General features: G+C 41.4%; 1 protein-coding gene and 1 long non-coding RNA gene across 5 annotated transcripts in view; both read right to left on the reverse strand.

Annotated features, from left to right (window-relative positions):
* The window catches only part of LOC134348567 (juxtaposed with another zinc finger protein 1-like), a 449355-nt gene that overhangs the window by 395492 nt on the left and 31599 nt on the right, over positions 1 to 22264 (reverse strand). The window lies entirely within an intron of this gene.
* LOC134348570 (uncharacterized) lies at positions 8414 to 21160 on the reverse strand. The gene is made up of 3 exons (XR_010018453.1): positions 21147 to 21160; positions 13383 to 13489; positions 8414 to 8442 (listed from the first exon to the last, which is right to left on the reverse strand). It is a non-coding gene; the product is annotated as an uncharacterized LOC134348570 (long non-coding RNA).

Genomic DNA, 22264 nt, shown 5'->3' on the forward strand with positions numbered 1-22264 from the left:
CGATTTTCATTTTTGATTCAACTTTATATTCCATATTATTGAAAAGTAGCAATTCCTGTTTTAAAAAACTTTTAAAAGATAGTTCACATCATTTGCAACACAAAAAAAATACCGGAACAACTTAGCAGGTCAGGCAGCATCTATGGAAATGAATAAACAGTCAACATTTCAGGTCGAGACCCTTCTTCATGAAAAACCTCCTTCTCAACTCCTGAAGAAGGGTCTTGGCCCGAAATGTCAACAGTTTATTCACTTCATTAGATGCTGCCTGACCTACTGAGGCTACGTCCACACTACACCAGATAATTTTGAAAACGAAGCTTTTTCTCTTCGTTTTGACCCTCCGTCCACATTGAAATGGCGTTTTCATCCCCCGAAAACTGAGCTTTTCTAAAACACTCTCCAGAATGTGTAAATTTGAAAACGATCGTTGCGCGTTGTAGTGTAGACAGGGTAAACAGAGATATTTAAAATCGCTGTCATGACAACACCACAACAACAATGCTTTTTCTGCTTCTGCTTGGTACTGAGCAAGCACTGCCAGACGGCTGTTATAACGCGCAGTCGGTGTGAACGGCGTGAGAGTTAAATTGTACAGTGAGCTTTTTTGACTATTTAAAAACGCTGTCATGACGTGCCAGAACAGATGGTGGCAGTGCGGCATTTCACTGTTTTCTTGAACACAACTCCCCACACAACCTAACAATTTCAGAACAGACGGCAATGAGACTGAAGCCAGAAGAGTTAGAAATGTACTCACCAAATACTTTGACCCATAGCTTACTGAATAAATAAGTATACTCACTTTGCCCTGTTTTCTGTCCTTGCTTGTATGAAGGTGGTTTACCTATTGCAAGTACTTCTCTGACAATAGATGTGTAACGGCCTAATGTAACATTATATGGAAATACAAGATAACACTAATACAGACGTGTTTTATACATTTAACAAGGTGCTTTATTAATGCAACAGAGTTAGTCAGTTTTTCAATGTTTGTCGTCGGCCGGGTCATACTGTCCGTGAACTCCCTGTCGGTTGCCTCCATATGCTCCAGTATTTGTTGTTTTTTAGTTTTATGTCCTTCTGCGTGAGAGCCAACAGCAATTGCTTTAAATTTTTTCTAGTCTGTAACTGGACAAACACGCACCAAGTATACTGTTTCCTCTTCGCTTGTTTTCTGTGTCCTGCGCATGCCCAGTAGGAGATTCGCCCAAATATCCATTCTATTGTGGACGGAGATATTTTGAAAAATGCTTGGTGTGGACGCCTGTCATTTTGACTTGAAACCAGCATTTTCAAAATTATCCAGTCTAGTATGGACGTAGCCTGAGTTCCACCAGTATTTTGTAAGTATTGTCCTGGATTTCCAGCATCTGCAGAATCTCGTCTTTATTCATAACAATTTATTTTTCTAATTTAGTCTGAAGCTGATTACTGAACTGATAACTATATGGCAATTCAACGATTAAATGGTTTAATTACAACTTCTTTTGTATTGTAAATTTTAAACGATTTTTTAAAATCCTGTTGCTCACAGGTGAAGAAGTGTAAATTTGGTGATAACCACAAGCAGCATTTATAAAATATTATCATGTTACCTCTCAAATACTTCAAGAAATACTTTTTAATGAAAGTTTAACGAATGATATTGTTTTGCACTGCCCAATTATTTTGCTTCATGGATGTCTTAATGTTTGTGATTAAATAAATAAATTGGCAAGTACAATTGCCAAACTGATCCTACAAGCTGAGTTACCAAGGAGCAGAAACCTGCTATGAACTAGCATCAAGTATCTCTGGTGCTATAGATAAGAGTTCAATAGGTTTAAATATATAATATCTATACTACTGTACATAATTATAATTATTGAAGAACAAAATAAACTATCTTTCAATCAACAGGAATTCTGCAGATGCTGGAAATTCAAGCAACATACATCAAAGTTGCTGGTGAACGCAGCAGGCCAGGCAGCATCTATAGGAAGAGGCGCAGTCGACGTTTCAGGCCGAGACCCTTCGTCAGGACTAACTGAAGGAAGAGTGAGTAAGGGATTTGAAAGCTGGAGGGGGAGGGGGAGATGCAAAATGATAGGAGAAGACAGGAGGGGGAGGGATGGAGCCGAGAGCTGGACAGGTGATAGGCAAAAGGGGACACGAGAGGATCATGGGACAGGAGGTCCGGGAAGAAAGACGGGGGGGGGGGTGACCCAGAGGATGGGCAAGAGGTATATTCAGAGGGACAGAGGGAGAAAAAGGAGAGTGAGAGAAAGAATGTGTGCATAAAAAAGAGTAACAGATGGGGTACGAGGGGGAGGTGGGGCCTAGCGGAAGTTAGAGAAGTCAATGTTCATGCCATCAGGTTGGAGGCTACCCATACGGAATATAAGGTGTTGTTCCTCCAACCTGAGTGTGGCTTCATCTTTACAGTAGAGGAGGCCGTGGATAGACATGTCAGAATGGGAATGGGATGTGGAATTAAAATGTGTGGCCACTGGGAGATCCTGCTTTCTCTGGCGGACAGAGCGTAGATGTTCAGCAAAGCGGTCTCCCAGTCTGCGTCGGGTCTCACCAATATATAAAAGGCCACATCGGGAGCACCGGACGCAGTATATCACCCCAGTCGACTCACAGGTGAAGTGATGCCTCACCTGGAAGGACTGTTTGGGGCCCTGAATGGTGGTAAGGGAGGAAGTGTAAGGGTATGTGTAGCACTTGTTCCGCTTACACGGATAAGTGCCAGGAGGGAGATCAGTGGGGAGGGATGGGGGGGACGAATGGACAAGGGAGTTGTGTAGGGAGCGATCCCTGCGGAATGCAGAGAGAGGGGGGAGGGAAAGATATGCTTAGTGGTGGGATCCCGTTGGAGGTGGCGGAAGTTACGGAGAATAATATGTTGGACCCGGAGGCTGGTGGGGTGGTAGGTGAGGACCAGGGGAACCCTATTCCTAGTGGAGTGGTGGGAGGATGGAGTGAGAGCAGATGTACGTGAAATGGGGGAGATGCGTTTAAGAGCAGAGTTGATAGTGGAGGAAGGGAAGCCCCTTTCTTTAAAAAATGAAGACATCTCCCTCGTCCTAGAATGAAAAGCCTCATCCTGAGAGCAGATGCGGCGGAGACGGAGGAATTGCGAGAAGGGGATGGCGTTTTTGCAAGAGACAGGGTGAGAAGAGGAATAGTCCAGATAGCTGTGAGAGTCAGTAGGCTTATAGTAGACATCAGTGGATAAGCTGTCTCCAGAGACAGAGACAGAAAGATCTAGAAAGGGGAGGGAGGTGTCGGAAATGGACCAGGTAAACTTGAGGGCAGGGTGAAAGTTGGAGGCAAAGTTAATAAAGTCAACGAGTTCTGCATGCGTGCAGGAAGCAGCGCCAATGCAGTCGTCGATGTAGCGAAGGAAAAGTGGGGGACAGATACCAGAATAGGCACGGAACATAGATTGTTCCACAAACCCAACAAGAAGGCAGGCATAGCTAGGACCCATACGGGTGCCCATAGCTACACCTTTAGTTTGGAGGAAATGGGAGGAGCAAAAGGAGAAATTATTAAGAGCAAGGACTAATTCTGCTAGACGGAGCAGAGTGGTGGTAGAGGGGAACTGATTAGGTCTGGAATCCAAAAAGAAGCGTAGAGCTTTGAGACCTTCCTGATGGGGGATGGAAGTATATAGGGACTGGACATCCAAGGTGAAAATAAAGCGGTGGGGGCCAGGGAACTTAAAATCATCGAAAAGTTTAAGAGCGTGAGAAGTGTCACGAACATAGGTCGGAAGGGATTGAACAAGGGGTGATAAATCTTTCAATCAAGGTCAATGACACAATTCAAATTAATTTAGTCCCTTAGCTCAGAACATAAGAGCTCTTCCGTTGGACTAGGTGCAGAGCTCTGAGGCAGCACAAATGAACTCCAACTGACTGAGATTCCAGTGCTGCATGTATGCACACCAATTCAGAGATGAGATGACCCGTGAAGAGGATCAAGACAGCAGATCTTTACATTTCAGTCTAGTGATGAACTACATGGTACCAAGTTTTTCTCTTTATCCATTTTGCATAGAGAAACAAGCATTTAGAGAAAAATGTACTTTCATTTACCACTTTTCACTACCTCAGGATACCCAAGTGGGCCTTACAAACAAACTCACTGCTACTATGCAAGAAACATAGTAACTAACCTGTGCACAGCAAAATCTCACAGGCAATACTCCAATAATTTAGCATCTGATTGTTCGGAAGTCCTGACAGTTCAGCATCTGGCTCACCTATTAATGTGGAATGTGTGCCGGGGGTCCATAGTACAAGTGAGGTGTTTCGCCGAAACCAAAATCCAGAAAGTGGGTAGATTCGAAGCTGAATCCTGCATCTGGAGTGCTTTCAGGTTTCCTGCTCTTTCAACTCACTAGGTTAACTGGGAAATTTATTATGCTACTGTGTAGCATTTAAAATGTGAAATAGCAAGTTTGGGTATTATTAGACATAATATTCAAAAGTCAACATTCACTACTGAAGTCCCTGGGGTGCCAGATTGTCAAAGTTTTATTGCCTTAGTTAGTAACTAAGTTATAACAGAGCTTTATTATGATGTTGAGTGCAGAAAAAACAAGGATAATATCCCCAGTGTCCTTCAAAATACGAGGGGTGATTGATAAGTTCGTGGCCAAGGGTAGAAGGAGTCAATTTTAGAAAACCTAGCACATTTATTTTTCAACATAGTCCCCTCCTACATTTACACACTTAGTCCAGTGGTCGTGGAGGCTACGGATCCCTTCTTTGTAGAAGTCAGCGTCCTGGACCTCCAGTAAGTGGTCCACAGCAGGGGTGATTGATAAGTTCATGGCTGAAGGTAGAAGGAGATGAGTTAATAATTTCAAACTTTCTGCATAATCACTCAAAGAGTTGAACTGCATGTGCATGTAACAAGAGCTGTATAACTCATCTCCTTCTACCTTCGGCCACAAACTTATCAGTCACTCCTGCTGTGGGCCACTTTCTGAAGGTCCAAGATGCCGACTTCTACAAAGAAGGGATCCGTATGCTCCACAACCGCTGGACTAAGTGTGTAAATGTAGAAGGGAACTATGTTGAAAAATAAATGTGCTAGGTTTTCTAAAACTGACTCCTTCTACCTGAGGCCACGAACTTATCAATCACCCCTCGTAGTGCCATTGGATCGTTTTACTTTCATCTGAGAAAGAAGGCATTCAAAAGTTCTGCTTAATCTTTCATTTGAAAAGCAACACTTCTGATAAGAAAGACCTTGCTCAATAATACACTGGAGAATTGGCCAGATTTTTGCGTTAAGTCTCTGAAATAGGGTTGGAATCCACTAGCTTCCAATTCCAGTTAACAGGTCATTGAGTCATAGTGTCAACCAGCACAGAAACAGGTCTTTCAGCTCACTGTTATGTACTCCTCTATACTACCAGCATCCCTTAAATGTTGTAATGTTGTGAGAATACCCACATCCATCACTTTCTCAACAGTGCACTAACATCTCCCAAAACATTCAACCTTGCATTTATCAGGGTTAAGTTTTGTCTGCCATTGCCTTCATATTATCACCCTCTATCTTCTATCATCAAGCCAATTTTGGATTGAATTTGCAAATTTGTATTGGATCCCATGATCTCTGGACTTTTGATCCAGAGTTCCATGTGGGGTCTAGCCAAAGGCCTTAGTGAAGTCCATGTGGATTTCATTCATCAATCTGTCCTTATCAATACATATTGTTACTTCGTGAAAAAAATTGCAATTGAATTAATCAGTTAGGATTTCCCACAAAAAAAAACCCAGGCCGACTCCTTTTGATCAATCCCTACCTTGGTAGATTAATCCTGTATCTCAGATTTTTCACAATAACTTCCCCTGGCATTAGACTTACCAGCCTGTAACCACCAGGCTTATCCCTGCTCCCCTTCTTGAATAAAAATATGACATTTACTGCTCTGCAGCCACATGTTACCTTACCAAGGGCCAGCAAAAAACTTACAAATCTTCTTCAGGGCTCAAGTATTCTCCTTTACCTTCCATAGCAGCCTGGCATGCATCTACTACGTCCTCCTTTTTAAAGTTATCTATCCCAGAATATCACTGCCAACCCCCACACCACTGAAATCTGCAGCTACAATGTCTCATCTCTTCGGTGACTACAGATAAGATGTGTTCATTTAAGACTTAAAACTTCATCCAAGTCCTCTGGCTCCAACCACAAATTTCCATACGTTCTCTATTGTGCCCTATTCCACCCTGCTTTTAGTAAACCTTTAAAACACCTTGAGGTTTTCCTTAATCTTTGCCCCTCTGTTTTTAAATATAAAAACCTCTTCTCACCCACACCTTCACATTATATACTCCTTTACAGAAATGTGTTGGCCCAGGACTCTATTTGATATTTTTTTTTACCAGTTCCTGTCTTAGAAACATAGAAACGTAGAAAACCTACAGCACAATACAGGCCTTTCGGCCCACAGAGTTGTGCCCAACATGTCCTTACCTTAGAAATTACCAGGCTTACCCATAGCCCTCTATTTTACTAAGCTCCATGTACCTATCTAAAAGTCTCTTAAAAGACCCTATCGTATCCACCCTCACCACCGTTGCCGGCAGTGCATTCCACGCACTTACCACTCTCTGAGTAAAAAACTTACCCCTGACATCTCCTCTGTACCTACTCCCCAGCATCTTAAACCTGTGCCCTCTTGTGGCAACTATTTCAGCCCTGAGAAAAAGCCTCTGACTATCTGTGTCATTGTACACCAGTCATTGAAAGTGGGCATGCAGGTACAGCAGGCAGTGAAAAAGGCGAATGGTATGCTGGCATTCATAGCAAGAGGATTCGAGTACAGGAGCAGGGAGGTACTACTGCAGCTGTACAAGGCCTTGGTGAGACCACACCTGGAGTACTGTGTGCAGTTTTCGTCCCCTAATCTGAGGAAAGACATTCTTGCCATAGAGGGAGTACAAAGAAGGTTCACCAGATTGATTCCTGGGATGGAAGGACTTTCATATGATGAAAGACTGGATCGACTAGGCTTATACTCTCCGGAATTTAGAAGATTGAGGGGGGATCTATATTGAAATGCATAAAATCCTAAAGGGATTGGACAGGCTAGATGCAGGAAGATTGTTTCCGATGTTGGGGAAGTCCAGAATGAGGGGGTCACAGTTTGAGGATAAAGGGGAAGCCTTTTAGGACCGAGATGAGGAAAAACTTCTTCACACAGACAGTGGTGAATCTGTGGAATTCTCTGCCACAAGAAACAGTTGAGGCCAGTTCATTGGCTATATTTAAGAGGGAGTTAGATATGGCCCTTGTGGTTAAAGGGATCAGGGGTATGGAGATAAGGCAGGTACAGGGTTCTGAGTTGGACGATCAGCCATGATCATACTGAATGGCGGTGCAGGCTCGAAGGGCCGAATGGCCTACTCCTGCACCTATTTTCTATGTTTCTATCCACACGATCAATGCCTCTCATCATCTTAAACACCTCCATCAGGTCGCCTCTCATCCTCCGTCGCTCCAAGGAGAAAAGGCTGAGTTCACTCAACCTATTCTCATAAGGCATGCTCCCCAATCCATGCAACATCCTTGCAAATCTCCTCTGCACCCTCTCTATGGCTTCAACATCCTTGTTATAGTGAGGCGACCAGAACTGAGCACAGTACTCCAATGTGGTCTGACCAGGGTCCTATATAGCTGCAACATTACCTCTCGGCTCCTACATTCAATTCTCATGGTATTCTCAATCTTATGGTATTTAAATTGGCCTTCTCCTCCCCCCCCCCACTCCATTCAAGACAATAATTTCTGGACCACCTCTAGCTGTTACCATAACTACATTGATGGGTTGTGGGGGTGGGGGTGGGGGAGGGGGAAGAATAGGTTCCTGTCAGTGACTATAATTGAGGGGTTGTCAGTTTTATGAAAATGGTTGTAGAGTTTAAAGTACAGCAATCTCATAGCCAAGGGAGACAATGATGAGGAGAGACATCCAAGAAAGGCAGGTGCAATTTCAAGGCCAGAATGCAAAGGACAACCAAGGAAATAGCAGCTGGTTTGTTTAGGAGAGTAGGGTGGGGTGAGGTGGTGTGGTGGTTGGCGTGGGATGCAGGAGAGGAGTTGTAATGCAGCAGATACAGGATAAATAGCCTTAATGTTGCTGGCAAAGACCAGCCTTAAGCTTCTTACACTTACTGTTGGATTCAAAAAGTAAATTAAAACAAAATAAATTGATAGAGAAGAAAAACTAGAGGCTACTTTGTCCTCTAAAGATATTTCCTGATTAGTAAACTGCTTACAAAAGAATACAAAACCAGCTGTGCTTAATCCGATCTAGACGGCTTTGAAAGTGGAAAGCTAAGCCTCTTGTACACCAAATACAAATCAAACACTTACTGTTCAAAACACAAGGATGTGAGAATGATCAAGATGGAAACCAATAAAGACCTTGTTGGAAAGAGAAAAGGAAAATTTAAATATCCTGCACTTAAAGTAAATGGCGTCATCTGGTTAAGCATTACTAATGGGAATATATTTTTCAGCTAAAACCAATTTGTCATACACATTAGTATTGGAGAAGCAAAATGAAAAATGGCAGCCCAAAACTAACAACAAAAATCAAGAGTTTCAAAGCATTAAACTGAAAGGAACTGCAAATAATTTTTTTTCTTTTTTTCCTTGCGGGGTGTGAATATTTAAACAGAATATAAAAATACTTCACAGACACAGAAATAGTAGACCATATAAACAATGTTGCAAGAGATGAAAATATGAAGTTACACCCCATATGACAGATTTCCCAAAATAAGTGACTAAAGCAAAAAATTTATCTAGGTAATTATCTTATCAGAAGCCACAAGCAGCTGGAAATTGTCAACGTGTAAGAGTAAAGCAAATCAAGTCTTGAACATGAACTCTCCATTTGGAAGAGCACATATTAAAAACTTCAAATCTAAACCTGGAAGCATCAACTTTAATTTAATTCATAATCCTAAAGTGCCTCATCATGGAGTATTCTTCCAAGAAAATGATTACATTTTCAATCATGATGTACTTGTATTACATGTGGTTTGGTGCCAAAGTCTATTTTAGAGTATTATTGGTTGGCATTATTAATGTGCAATAGCAAAGATTACTGACACTTGAACAATTACATTTATTAAAGAGCCTCAGGTCCTCATGAACATTAACATCAACTGCACAGAAAACCTGAATTTTAGTGTTGTAATTTGTAGTATTTGTAGTAATTTAAAAGCTTTTGAAAAAAAAAGCTTTAAGTTGTTTTCTCAGTTTTAGTCATAAATCAAATCTCAAACAATTATGCTGGTCTGTTTAACTCGAGTTCCACAGCGATGCAATAATCTAGAAAATTAACTTGAATGTATATTGCACTTTACGTAACCTCAAGCATATTCCAAAATACATCAACAGCTAATTAATTATTGCTCTTAAACTGAAACGCTTGGCAGCCAATTTGAGTTTGTCATCAGCAGTAACTGATTAAAAATGTATTTTATTTTGCAACAAGCATTGGTTAACCTTTTTTAAAAAAAGGCAAAAGAAATGATATAACTCTTCTGCTCCTTTTCAAATAGTATCAAAAAAGCCTTTCTATCCAAAAGGGCCTATTGGGTCTTCCTTAGTACATTTGAAGTATCAGCCACGATAATACAGGTTTATGTCCTAAACTAAGGCTTGAACTAATTGTACACAAGCTCATGGAATTGTGCTGCTCCTAACAAATGATGGCATATTATTTTGCAATCTCATCTTTATGCACATTAGCCTTTTTGGCAAAGATGTCAAACTTTAATGGTGTATTCAAAATCCTCAGTATTCCCAAATTCAGCAATTTCAAAAATACTGAAAAATGGAAATAAGTGGTCTACCCATTCCATAAATTGCAATTAAAATTTTATCCTATGATATAGCAAAATTCTTTAAGGAGTTCTGCTTTCGTAAATGCAGGTACATACCTAATTCCAGAAGAATATCAAAACCAATTTTACTTCTGTTTTATATCAATTGTCAATGGCAAGGGAACCAGGTTAAATTAGGCACAACAACCTGTAGCATGAAATGCCATTCAGCAAGAAAATGTGTATATAAAAAAAACCAGGTTCATTGTTCTATTTCACAAAAGCTATTTGTGAACTTTTTTGTCCAAAGTCAGATACAGGTAGCCTGGAAAGTACAAAGTGACCTTTGTCTTTCCAAATTTTACTTTTGCTTGGATATGTTACTTGAAGCTGGATTGAAAGAGGAATAAAGAATATTTTGATCTTAATTCCCAACAGAAGGTCAGAGTGTGACATATAATGAAATGATTAGCAGTTTACCGGTGGCAGAGAACTAGCATGCCAGAAAGGGGAAAATATGCAACAGATTCAACCATCAGTTTTGTGGAAAGAACTAACCAACTAACAGCATCCTTACTTGCTGACCCTGTGTAAAAAGTATGCGTAGATTGGTGCTCAAGTTCGTCACTTTATTTTAATGTGTTTCAATAAAAATATCTACAAATGTTAAAGATATATTTATCAACTTTTCAAATAATTTTATATTTATAAAACTTAAATCTATTTAAATCAATTATCGGAGAGTTGTAAGTAGATGTTCAACCTTCATTTAAAAAGGGCATAGTATTTGTCCATGGAGTGAATGTATAAGCATCTCAAAGTATCATTGTAGATCCATCACACCCTGGACATTACCTGTTCCAACTCCTTCCTTCTGGTAGGCGCTTTAGGTCACTGTATGCCAGGACAAATAGGTACAAGAACAGTTTCTTTCTGTATGCCATCAGTCTTATGAACACTTGAATTTTAGTCTATTATAAACCAAGTCCACCTGCACATACACAGGTATACCTCATTGTATATAGTTCATGATTATTTGCACTATTGTTTTGTTTGCTTTTTGATTCTGTACAGCGAGAGCTCAGGGAAACCGGCATCAAATTCCCTGTATGTGTCCACATACTTGGAGATAATAAAGGATTCTGATTCTGATTCTGTTTCTGAAGTAACGTGCTGAATAAGTCATCCACAGTACAAGCAATACACACAGTGAGGAAGAGAACTGGTCTAAGACTGAAGGCAAATTTACTTCTAGATCCCAAGCAATCACATAACTAAATCAGACCAATTGAATAATAGAGTCAGAACAAACCACTATATATTGTTGTACTATCATCAACTAAGCATTTGATAGTTTTTGGAGGGAAAGAGCCATCCACCGGAAATGAAGAACAATGGACTTTGTAGACTATACTCTAATCAGTGAATGCCATCTTACGTTGAAGCGCTCTGCAAATGATGGGTCTTCCATCACATGGAGACCTAACTTCATCCTGGGCCAAGAGTGCAGAACATAAACCAGTACCTCAGCTTTGAATAAATTTGTCCCAGATATATTCCAGTTGGTGCACTGTCCTATTGTTAACCAGTATCAAAAAGCTTACCAGTATTCTGCATGGTTAAATCTTACAATTTTTATCAATTAAAATCCAACATTAATATAGATCCCTAAACTGTAGCTAGATTCCATCCAGTCTCTCATAAGCAGATGGAAGAAGATCTTCATTGAAAAAGTGATCATCCACATCACATCAGACAGATAATCTGCCATGTGCAGGCTTAATCTCAAAAGAACAATTTCTTTTAACCACATCAAGCAAGCATTTAACCTTGGAATAAAAATGTCATAATCACAATTAAATGTCATCATCCATTCTTCAGATCTGAGTACTGCTTACAAAACCAGCATTTGTTGCCTGCCAATCCTAGTTGGCCTGTGAAGATGATGGGGTACCTTAAACTGTGAGAGATGGAATTGAAGAGCTAAAAGATACTTCACAGAGTAGAGAAAATTCTGTTAAGACTTTAGGAATGAAGTCACATTTAAGAGATTGTTTGAACTGGACTACATCATTAGTGCGCTATCCTGATTTATGGGACAACTTCAACTATTTTTACATTCTCAATATTATGTGAACCTGAAATCTCTGGGTTATTATCCAACCTTTTATATTACTAACAAAAACAGAGAATGTTCGAAGCTCTCAGCAGGTCAGGCAGCATCAGTGGGGAGAGAAACAGAATTCACTTTGTTGGGCAAGCCCCTTCAGTAGAAGGGTAAAAAAGAATAGCAAGTTGCAAGCACAGGGCATCTATGATGGAGCAGAAATCTCAAGCCAATAATTACTTTAAAACAGGAAGTTGTACAGAAAAGAAAAAATGAAATAAATTGAAACTGAAAAGAAAAACAGGGGCAGTGCTAACTGCATTGTTAGATTATATTAAGTCACGACAACTGCAATGTACCCAGATGAAAGACGAGGTTCTTTTCTTGAGTTTGCAATTGGTACTAATGTCGAAGGCTAAAGACAGATCAGATTGGGAGTGGAGAGGCAATTAAAGTAATAGGAATACGTTGTTTCAGTGTTCACCAGGGAGAGGGACTTTGACAAATGTTAGGTCTAATGTGCTAGAGCACGTTGAGGTTATGAAAGATAAGAGTTCTGGAGTTTCTGAAAAACATTAGGATAGATAAGTGTCCAGGGCTGGCCAGAATTTACCCCAAGTGACTTCAGGAAGCAAGGGAAGAGATTGCTGGGGTATTCATGATTATCTTTGTACCTTCCCTGGCAGTAGAAGTAGTATTAAAGGATTGGAAGATGGTAAATGTTGTTCCATTGTTCAAGAAAAGTAATAGGGATATTGGGAATTGGGAATTACCTAGACCAATGAGTCTTATGTCAGAGAGAGCAAATTCATGGGGAGGTTCCTTAGGGACAGGATTAATGAGGATTTATGAGCATTTGAAAAAGCATAATCTTATTAGGACTCATCAGCATGGCTTAGTGAGGGGTAGATCGTGCCTCACAAGCCTGATTGAGTTATTCAAGGTGACAAATTAAATTGAAAGTAGAATAGTGGATGTGGTGTATATGGATTTTAGGAAGGCATTTAACTAGGTTCCCTCATCCTGAAAGTCATGAGGGATGGGAACCAGGGAAACTTAACTGCATGGATTTGGAACTGCCTTGCCCACAGAAAGCAGAGGGAGGTAGCAGAAGGAGCATATTCTGTCTGGAGGTCGGTGAGGTAGTGTATTCAATATTTCAGTAATATTTAAGCAATATTCCAAACATATTGTTTGATTAAGCTTTGTTTACATAATTCATTATGAGTCGTATGCAAGTACGTGAAAGGCATACAGTATGTCATTACACATCATATTTGTGTGCCTTACTAAAGTACAGTAAAACTAAGCAGACAACATACCACAGGCTGCCGTGTTTTTCTTTTGATTAGCTTCTGAAGTTACAAAACATAACAGTGGTGAAGAGAAAGTTTTAAAGCAAACACAAGACGACAACCTACCTCATGCAGCACAGTACAGTTTTCTCTTTTGGAAGGGGAGAGAGATATTCGAGTAAAATAAAAGCACAGCAAGTGTTTCTCCAAAAGGGGAGAGGGAATTTTTTTTTCTGAAAGGCAGAAAACAGATAAAATTCATGGATTCATAAACAAGGAGTACCGGATGATGATGACGATGATGATAATTAATAAATAAACAAACAAATAGAAGCAGAAATGGCTAGCTACATCGGAAAGATAGATGCTTTCAACTGCACAGCAGATAGCCGGATGAAGTATATTGAATGAATATGGCAGTATTTTGAAGCAAGTGAAATAGCCAATGAAAAGCAAGTGTCAGTGTTACTGAGTACAATAGGTGGAAATGCAAACAGTTTGCTTAGAAGTTTAACTGCTCCAACCAAACCAGCCAAAATGAGCTTTGCTGAAATCATGAATGCAATACAGGAGCATTTAAAATCAAAACCATTATTGATTATAGAATATTCTAGGTTTAATAAGTAGAAGCAAAAGGAAGGGGGCGCCATTTCAGTTTATGTGGCTGAACTGAAGTAATTGTCCAAGCATTGCAATTCAGTGAAGGGCTTTAATGATGTACTGAGATAGTTCATTTTGTGAAATCTTACAAGAAAGCATTCAAAAATATCTCCTAACAGAAGCACAACTCATTTAAAAGGGCAGATAAAATCACAGCATCAATGGAAACAGCAGCTAGAGGCGCAATTGAGTTGCAATCACATATGAAAGTGAGCATGAACGAAATTACAACGTCTAAACAGAGCCCGAGCTGTCTGAACAAATTGTGTTACCATTGCGGCAGGGGCTCACATAGACCAGACCAACACAGGTTTAAAGGTGAAACTTGCAGAAATGCAACAAAGTAGGATACATACAAAGAGCATGTCAGGCAGACAAAAATAAATGAATTGAACAGGGAAGAGAAACAGAAAACTCAAGTTGCACTTTCAAAAAGAGCACTAATTTACTTTCTGTAGATGAGAAGTCTGATGAGAGTTCACAAGACTAGAGAACCTTGAGATTTTCAATGTGAAAGCAAACAGGACACAAGCAATATAGCTTACTCATTACACAACAAGAGTTTGAATAGCATTTCAAAAAAAACTGAACCCTGCAAATATCGAACTAAGAAATTATAGTGGAGAAAAAGTTAATTCCTGTGGGAATAACATTCACAACTGTGAAATACCACAACCAACAAGCCACATTGGACTTGTATGTGGTAAAAACAGAAGGGCCAGCATTGTGAGGCTGTGATTGGCTGAGACAACTTCAACTTGATTGGAGATTTATCCACCAGTTGCATTGAATTGAAATGAGTTGACTTTATTAGTTAATCCTTCATATACATGAGTAAAAATCTTTATGTTACATCTCTGTCTAAATGTGCAATGTGCAATTTATAGTAATTTATAATAAATGGTATGTACAACAGGACAGTCAATATAACATAGAAATATAGTTGTGTCAGCATGAATTAATCAGTCTGATGGCCTGGTGAAAAAAGCTGTCCCAGAGCCTGTTAGTACCGGCTTTTATGCTGCAGTACCGTTTCTCGGATGATAGCAGCTGGAGCAGTTTGTGGTTGGGGTGACTCAGGTCCCCATTGATCTTTCGGGCCACCTTTACACATCTGTGTTTGTAAATGTCCTGAATAGTGAGAAGTTCACATCCACAGATGTGCTGGGCTGTCTGTACCACTCTCGGCAGAGTCCTGCGATTGAGGGAAGTACAGTTCCCATACCAGGCAGTGATGCAGCCAGTCAGGATGCTCTCAGTTGTGCCCCTATAGAAAGTTCTTAAGACTTGAGGGCCCATACCAAACTTCTTCAACCGTCTGAGGCGAAAGAGGTGCTGTTGTGCCCTTTTCACCACCAGCCGGTATGTACAGACCATGTGAGATCCTCTGTGATGTTTATGCCGAAGAACTTAGAGCTGTTCACCCTCTCAACCCCAGATCCATTGATGTCATTAGGGGGTAGCCTGTTTCTACTCCTCCTGTAGTCCACAACCAGCTCCTTTGTTTTTGCGACATTGAGGGAGAGGTTGTTTTCTTGGCACCCCTATGTCAGGGTGACGACGTCTTCTCTGTAGGCTGCCTCATTATTATTTGAGATTAATAAGTGTATTGTCGTCAGCAAATTTAATTAGCAGATTGGAGCTGTGGGTGGCGACACAGTCATGGGTATACAGAGAGTAAAGGAGGGGGCTTGGTTTACAGCCCTGAGAAGCATCTGTGTTGAGGTCAGAGGGGCAAAGGTGAGGGAGCCCACTCTTACCACCTGCGGGTGATCTGACAAGAAGTCCAGAATCTAGCTACACAAGGCAGGGTAAAGGCCGAGGTCTCTGAGCTTCTTGTCAAATCTGGAGGGAATTATGATGTTGAATGCGAAACTGTAGTCCAAGAACAGCATTCTCACATAAGCATCCTTCTTCTCCAGATATGTAAGGATGGTGTATAGAGATGTGGCTATTGCATCATCTGTCACTCAGTTGTGCCAGTAGGCGAATTGTAAGGGGTCCAATGTGGCGGTAGCATGCTGCAGATGTAGTCCTCGACCAGTCACTCAAAGCTTATTATTGAGGTGAGTGCAACAGGATGCCAGTCGTTCACCATGTTACCTTGGTCTTTTTAGGTACCTGAACAATGGTGGATGTTTTGAAGCAGAAGGGTGCTCTACACTGGGAGGGGAGGGGGAGGGGGAGGGGGAGAGGGGGAGAGGGGGGAGGAGGAGAGAGAAAATGTCTGCAAACACACCTGCCAGTTGTGCCACGTGCACTCTCAGTACCCACCCTGGGATGACGTTGGAGAGGGTACAGAGAAGATTCACTAGAATGATTCCGGGAATGAGAGGGTTAACATATGAGGAACGTTTGTCCGCTCTTGGACTGTATTCCTTGGAGTTTAGAAGAATGAGGGGAGACCTTATAGAAACATTTCGAATGTTAAGAGGCATGGACAGAGTGGATGTGGTAAAGTTGTTTCCCATGATGGGGGAGTCTAGTACGAGAGGGCATGACTTAAGGATTGAAGGGCGCTCATTCAGAACAGAAATGCAAAGAAATTTTTTTTAGTCAGAGGGTGGTGAATCTATGGAATTTGTTGCCACGGGCAGCAGTGGAGGCCAAGTCATTGGGTGAATTTAAGGCAGAGATTGATAGGTATCTGAGTAGCCAGGGCATCAAAGGTTATGGTGAGAAGACGGGGAGTGGGACTAAATAGGAGAATGCATCAGCTCATGATAAAATGACGGAGTAGACTCGATGGGCCGAATGGCCTACTTCTGCTCCTTTGTCTTATGGTCTAACAGCGAGAACCCAAGGGGTTTGGTGGCATGATCCAGTATCTCATCTGTCAGCCAGATCTCCACGAACCACAAAACATTACATTCCTTTGTTTCCCGCTGGTAGGAAATTCTGGCTCTCAACTCACACAGCTTACTGTCCAGGGACTGAATGTTAGCCAAGAGTATGCTAGGGAGCAGAGGCCGATTAACATGGCATCTCAACTTGGCCAGGACACCGGCCCTTCTCCCTTGCCTCCGACACCACTTCCGAGGTAGCGGCGGTGTAGTAGGTGAGCCTCCCATTGATCACGCAAACAGGCAGCACGCAGTGGGTAAATGCCATCCTCCCAATGTTCAGAAGAGTCAGTCTATCATATCTGAAGTGACTATCAGCGACTTGAACAAGAAATGCGAAGGAAATCGCAGAAATTAACAGTATACTGTAAAGTTAGAACTGAGTTCACAACACTGCCACCGTATGCGGCGCTATCTTGAAGTTGCATGTCATATCCCCTGCAAAAGAGTCAACTGAAAGTGAATCAAGAAAGGTACTGGATGATGCCACAGCATGTTCAAGGATGGCAATGGAAAACTCAAACATCAAGGGTAAAATAACATTAAATGAAAATGCCACACCCAAATTTTACAAAAACCATCTGTTTCCTTATTATCACCTGTGATAAAGTAGCCAGTGAGCTACAGTAGATGGCATGGAGGCTGAAGAATACTTTCTATGGTTGAGTGGAGCTGATATGCAACACCAGTTGTCCTAGTAGCCAAGGATGGGTCTGTCAGGATCTGTGAGGATCTTAAGTTCACTATCAAACCAGTAAAGCAAGTAGATCAATACCCTCTGCCCAGGATAGAGGATATCTTTGCAAACCTTTCTGGAGGAAAACACTTCAGCAAATTGAACTTAACTGAGCCCTACCTGCAGATGGAGATGGAAGAAGAGCCCAAAATGTTTCTCAGAATAAACAAACACTCACAAAGGGCTTTATTGTTATAATACTTATTTTGAGTAGCATCTGCACCCGCACTCTGACAGAAAGCCTTCATTGTTACATGGATGACATCATTGTTATCAGTGAGGACAACAAGGAACATCTCCAAAACCTCAACACAGTGTTACAAACATTAGAAGATTATGGGCTCAAAGCACAAAGCAACAAGTTGAATCTTTAAACCAAGCATCAGTTACTCTGGTCACACCATTGACTCACAAGGATTACACAAGTGTGCTGAGAAAATTCAAGCAGTGATGGATGCCCAAAGGCCAAAGGATGCATCATAATTGTGGTCCTTTTTAGATTTGTCAATTACTATAAATGGTTTTCTGCCAAAAATGGCCATTGTGCTCCGCCCCTTGAATTCATTACTATAGATAGGGAAGAAATGGCAATGGACAAAGCAGTGTGAGGTGGCTTTCCAAAAGGCAAAGGAGATGGTGACAGCAGACACTGTATTCACACATTATAACTACATTGTCTAGTGAAGCTCGTCTGTGACGCCTCACCTGTTGGTATAGGTGCAGTTATGTCACACGGTATGAGTGACGGCAGTGAACACCCCTTAGCCTTTGCATCATGTTGCCTTACTGTTGCAGAGAAAAGTTACACACAGTTTGACAGAGAGACCTTGAGCCTGGTTTGAAGTGTAAAACATTTCAACTAGTACTTGTATTGGGGAAAGTTACCCTTACTACTCATCATCAACCACTAGGTGTCTATCTTCAATCTACAGAAGGGTGTTCCACTAACAGCAGCAGCAGGAATGCAGAGATGGGCCCTACTTCTTAGATGACACATTTACCAGAGCAAATTCAAAAAGACAACTAATCATAGAAATTCTGATGAATTGTCCCATTTACCCTTGGAAAAGTAAATACCCGAAAATTTAACAAACAAGGACAACTCCTCTTGACATATTTTTCCCCAAAGAAAATCAAAAGTCTCCCTAATACAGCAGAGATAATCCAAAGGAAAACCAGAAAAGACCCAACACTGTCTCAGGTCTACATGACAACCCAAAATGGCTAGAATGTGTAGCAAAAATTCTAGTTCTCCCATTTTTAACCAGTGCCAGAATAAACTAGCCCTTGACTGAGATTGCAGGGATTGAGAGTTGTTGTCCCATCCAAGTTGAGAACTAAAGTGTTGAAAGAGCTACATGCCAGTCATCTAGGTGTGCTCAAAACGAGTGTTGTCTCACTGCTTTGTCTGGTGTCATGGGATGGATCAGCAAGTTGAGCAGCTTACAATGCACTTTGTGGGATGACAACATGCCCAGAAGATGCCAACAGCAGCACTCCTCCATCCCTGGGAATGGCCTGCAATGCCCTCACAGAGGCTTCATGTGGATTTTGCCAGACTATTCATTGGCACAAATCTGTTGTTAGTAGTGGATGCAGCTACAAAGTGGCCAGAAGTATTCCCAAAAGCCTCCACTGCAGTCTCACACACTGTTGATGCATTGAGAGCCTTTTCTCAAGGACTGGTGTTCCAGAACACTTAATCAGTGACAATGGACCACAGTTTGGAATGGAACAGTTTCAGTCATTCCTAAAAATGAATGGAATAAGACATATTACATCTGTAGCGTACCATCCAGTTACAAATGGCTTGGTGGAAAGGTTTGTCCACAATATAAAGAATGCACCGCAAGCAACGTCAGCAGAACACACTAACACTGAATCAGAAGCTCACCATTTCCTTCTTGCATATTGTAATGCAGCACAAGAACTCATCAGCTATGCTTTTCCTGGGTTGTACCTTGCACTCATGCTTAAATCTCCTCAAACCCAATCTCAAAAGGAGTATGCAGGACCATCAGCTGAAACAAATTGAAGATGCCTCAAACAAGGGAGTTTGATGTTTCTCTCCTGGACAAGCAATCCTGGCGAGGGACTACAGAGGTGATCAAAAGTGGGTACTTGGAAAAATTAAGGGCAGAATTGGACCATTCTCCTGTACAGTAGAGATTGCATCTGATGTCATCTGGAGACGACACATCAGTCGAGAGCGGAATCAATTGTTGGGGGAAAAAAGTTGTCCAGAGCTGTCAGAACCACTTCCTGCAATTCCAGAGTCAACTCCTACTGCCACCATGGGGAGGCTCCAGAAGCTGAGATTGTTTCAACAGCCACAAGTCTCACCTGTCAGGCAGAGTGACCCCTCTTGTCAAGAAAGGTGTTACTTCACAAGAGTAAGAAATTCTCCACTGTGATTAAATCTTTACGCTTGAATAGGACAACTTGAATATTACTATGGGTGTCTGCATAAGGTAGTTGGATTATATAGTATATATATGTAAATACAAATTGAGATGCATTGTCTATTGACTGAGAGTTTATAGCTAAGCAGGGAAGAGTGTTGTGTGTTTAATATTTCAGTAATCTTGTACATATTATTTGATTAAGCATTCCTGTTCATTTAAATAATTCATTACAGGTTTTATGTATAAGTACATGATACGTGTGTGTCTCACTTAAAATAACTTGAGGTTAGACCTGCATTTCAGACTCCCTTGTCTTCCTTTCAATTAGTTTTATGTTTTGAAGTTACAAAAACATATCCATCCCATGCACCTCCGCATCCAACACATCAATCTCTGCAACTTCCTCATCTTCAACTGGACCCTACCACCAAGTATATCTTTACCACCACATCCACTCTGCTTTCCACAAAGATCACTCCCTCTGTGATTCCCTCGTCCAATTGTCCCTGAAAGCAACAAAAATGCTGCACCTGCCCATTCACCTTCTCCCTCTCATCCATTCAGGGCCCCAAACAGTCCAGCATGTTGAGGTGAAACTTCACCAGTGAATCTGTTAGGGGTCCACATTGCATTCGGTGCTCCTGATGCAGCCTTCTCTGCATTGATGAGACCTGATGTAAATTGGGGAACCGCTTCATCAAGCACCTCCACTCCATCCACAATAAGCGGAAATTCTCACTTGCCAACTATTCTAATTTCTATCCCCATTCCCGATTCAACATATCAGTACATGGCTTCCTCCTTCTGCTATGAAGAGGCCACTCTCAGGGTGGAGAAGCACCACCAATCATTTCGTCTCGGTATTCTGTCTAACCTGATGGCATGAACATCGATTTCTCCTTCCTGTTAAATAAGTCTTCCCATTTCCTTCTTTTTCTATTCCCCACTCAGACCTCTTACCTCTTCTCCTCACCTGCCTATCACCTCCACCTGGTTCCCTTCCTCCTCCCCTTTCTCCCATGTTCCTCTCTCCTCTCAGATTCCTCCTTCTCCATCCCTTTGCTTTTTCCACCTATTACCTTCAAGCCTCATTCTTCATTACCCCTCCCTTTCACCTTCTAGCTTGCCCTCCTTCCCCTCTTCCCACCTTTTTATTCTGGCATCTTCCCCCTTCCTTTCCAGTCCTGAAGAAGGGTCTCAGCCCAAAATGTCAACTGTTTATTCATTTCCGAAGATGCTGCCTGACCTGCTGATATCCTCCAGCATTTTGAGTGTGTTGCTCTGGATTTCCAGCATCTGCAGAATCTCTTCTGTCTTCACATAGTGTTGAAAGCTAAGTGCAACCTGCTGGAAGTATACAGAATCAAGAAAGGCAGAGATAAGATAGATAGTCAAAGTATTTATATTTTATTTACACACACACAAAATGGTGGGAGCCTGAAATGCACTGCCAAGGGAGTTGGTAAAAGCAGAAACAATGGAGATGTTTAAGAGGCATTTAGTCAGAAACATGAACAGGCAGGAATAAAGCAACGCAGACCATGTGCAAGCAAATGGGATTAGTTTAGATTAGCATCATAGCCCCACATAGCAGGCTGAATGGCCTGCTCCAGTTCTGCATTATAGTATGTTCTGACTTCTGTTTTACTAGTTTAATAACACAGGTACACAAAGTGCTGGTCTTATACTGTATCTTCTCAAATTTTAGCCATCATGGGCCAGGGATTCTCAAGAGTCAGTACGGATATTGCATTTCCCTCCACAGAGGGTGCAAGCACTTCCTTGGATCTCTTCCTGTGACAGTGCTTGCAACAGAGCAGGGGCTCCCAATCTTTTTTATGCCATGGACCAATACCATTAAGAAAGGAGTCTGTGGACCTCAGCTTGTAAACCCCCGCAATAAAGGGTCTGCTTCAGATGCCTCATGTTGTGCAAGTGACTGATAAGATCTAGCCATTAGAGCAGAGCCAGTATAATTATGGTCTCAGTGCTGGTGATCCTAGGTCAATGTGAACCAGCATTGATATCTTTCTAGTGCATTTGGGTGGCTGCTGTGTACATGCTGCACCTCAGAAGCACATAAAACAACAGGGATCACTACTCTTTGGCAAACAACAGGTCTTGTACCAAAAGGAAAGATGTTGACATTCAAAGACCCTTTTGCTCACTCAGTCTATTAAAAAGCTATACTTGTACATTGATAATATTCACCATACAGTCATCAAATGTTGAATTTTGCTGAGAGGTAGCTCCTGTGAAATAAGGAATGACCCTTGTTTTCCAGGCCTCACCTATGAGCAGAGATTGTCAGAGGATGATGTTGTATCGTGGGGGCCAGATGCTAGAGAAAATCTGTCAAACTGA

The sequence above is a fragment of the Mobula hypostoma genome, chromosome 6 (assembly GCF_963921235.1).
Source record: "Mobula hypostoma chromosome 6, sMobHyp1.1, whole genome shotgun sequence".
Classification (NCBI taxonomy): Eukaryota; Metazoa; Chordata; class Chondrichthyes; order Myliobatiformes; family Myliobatidae; genus Mobula; species Mobula hypostoma.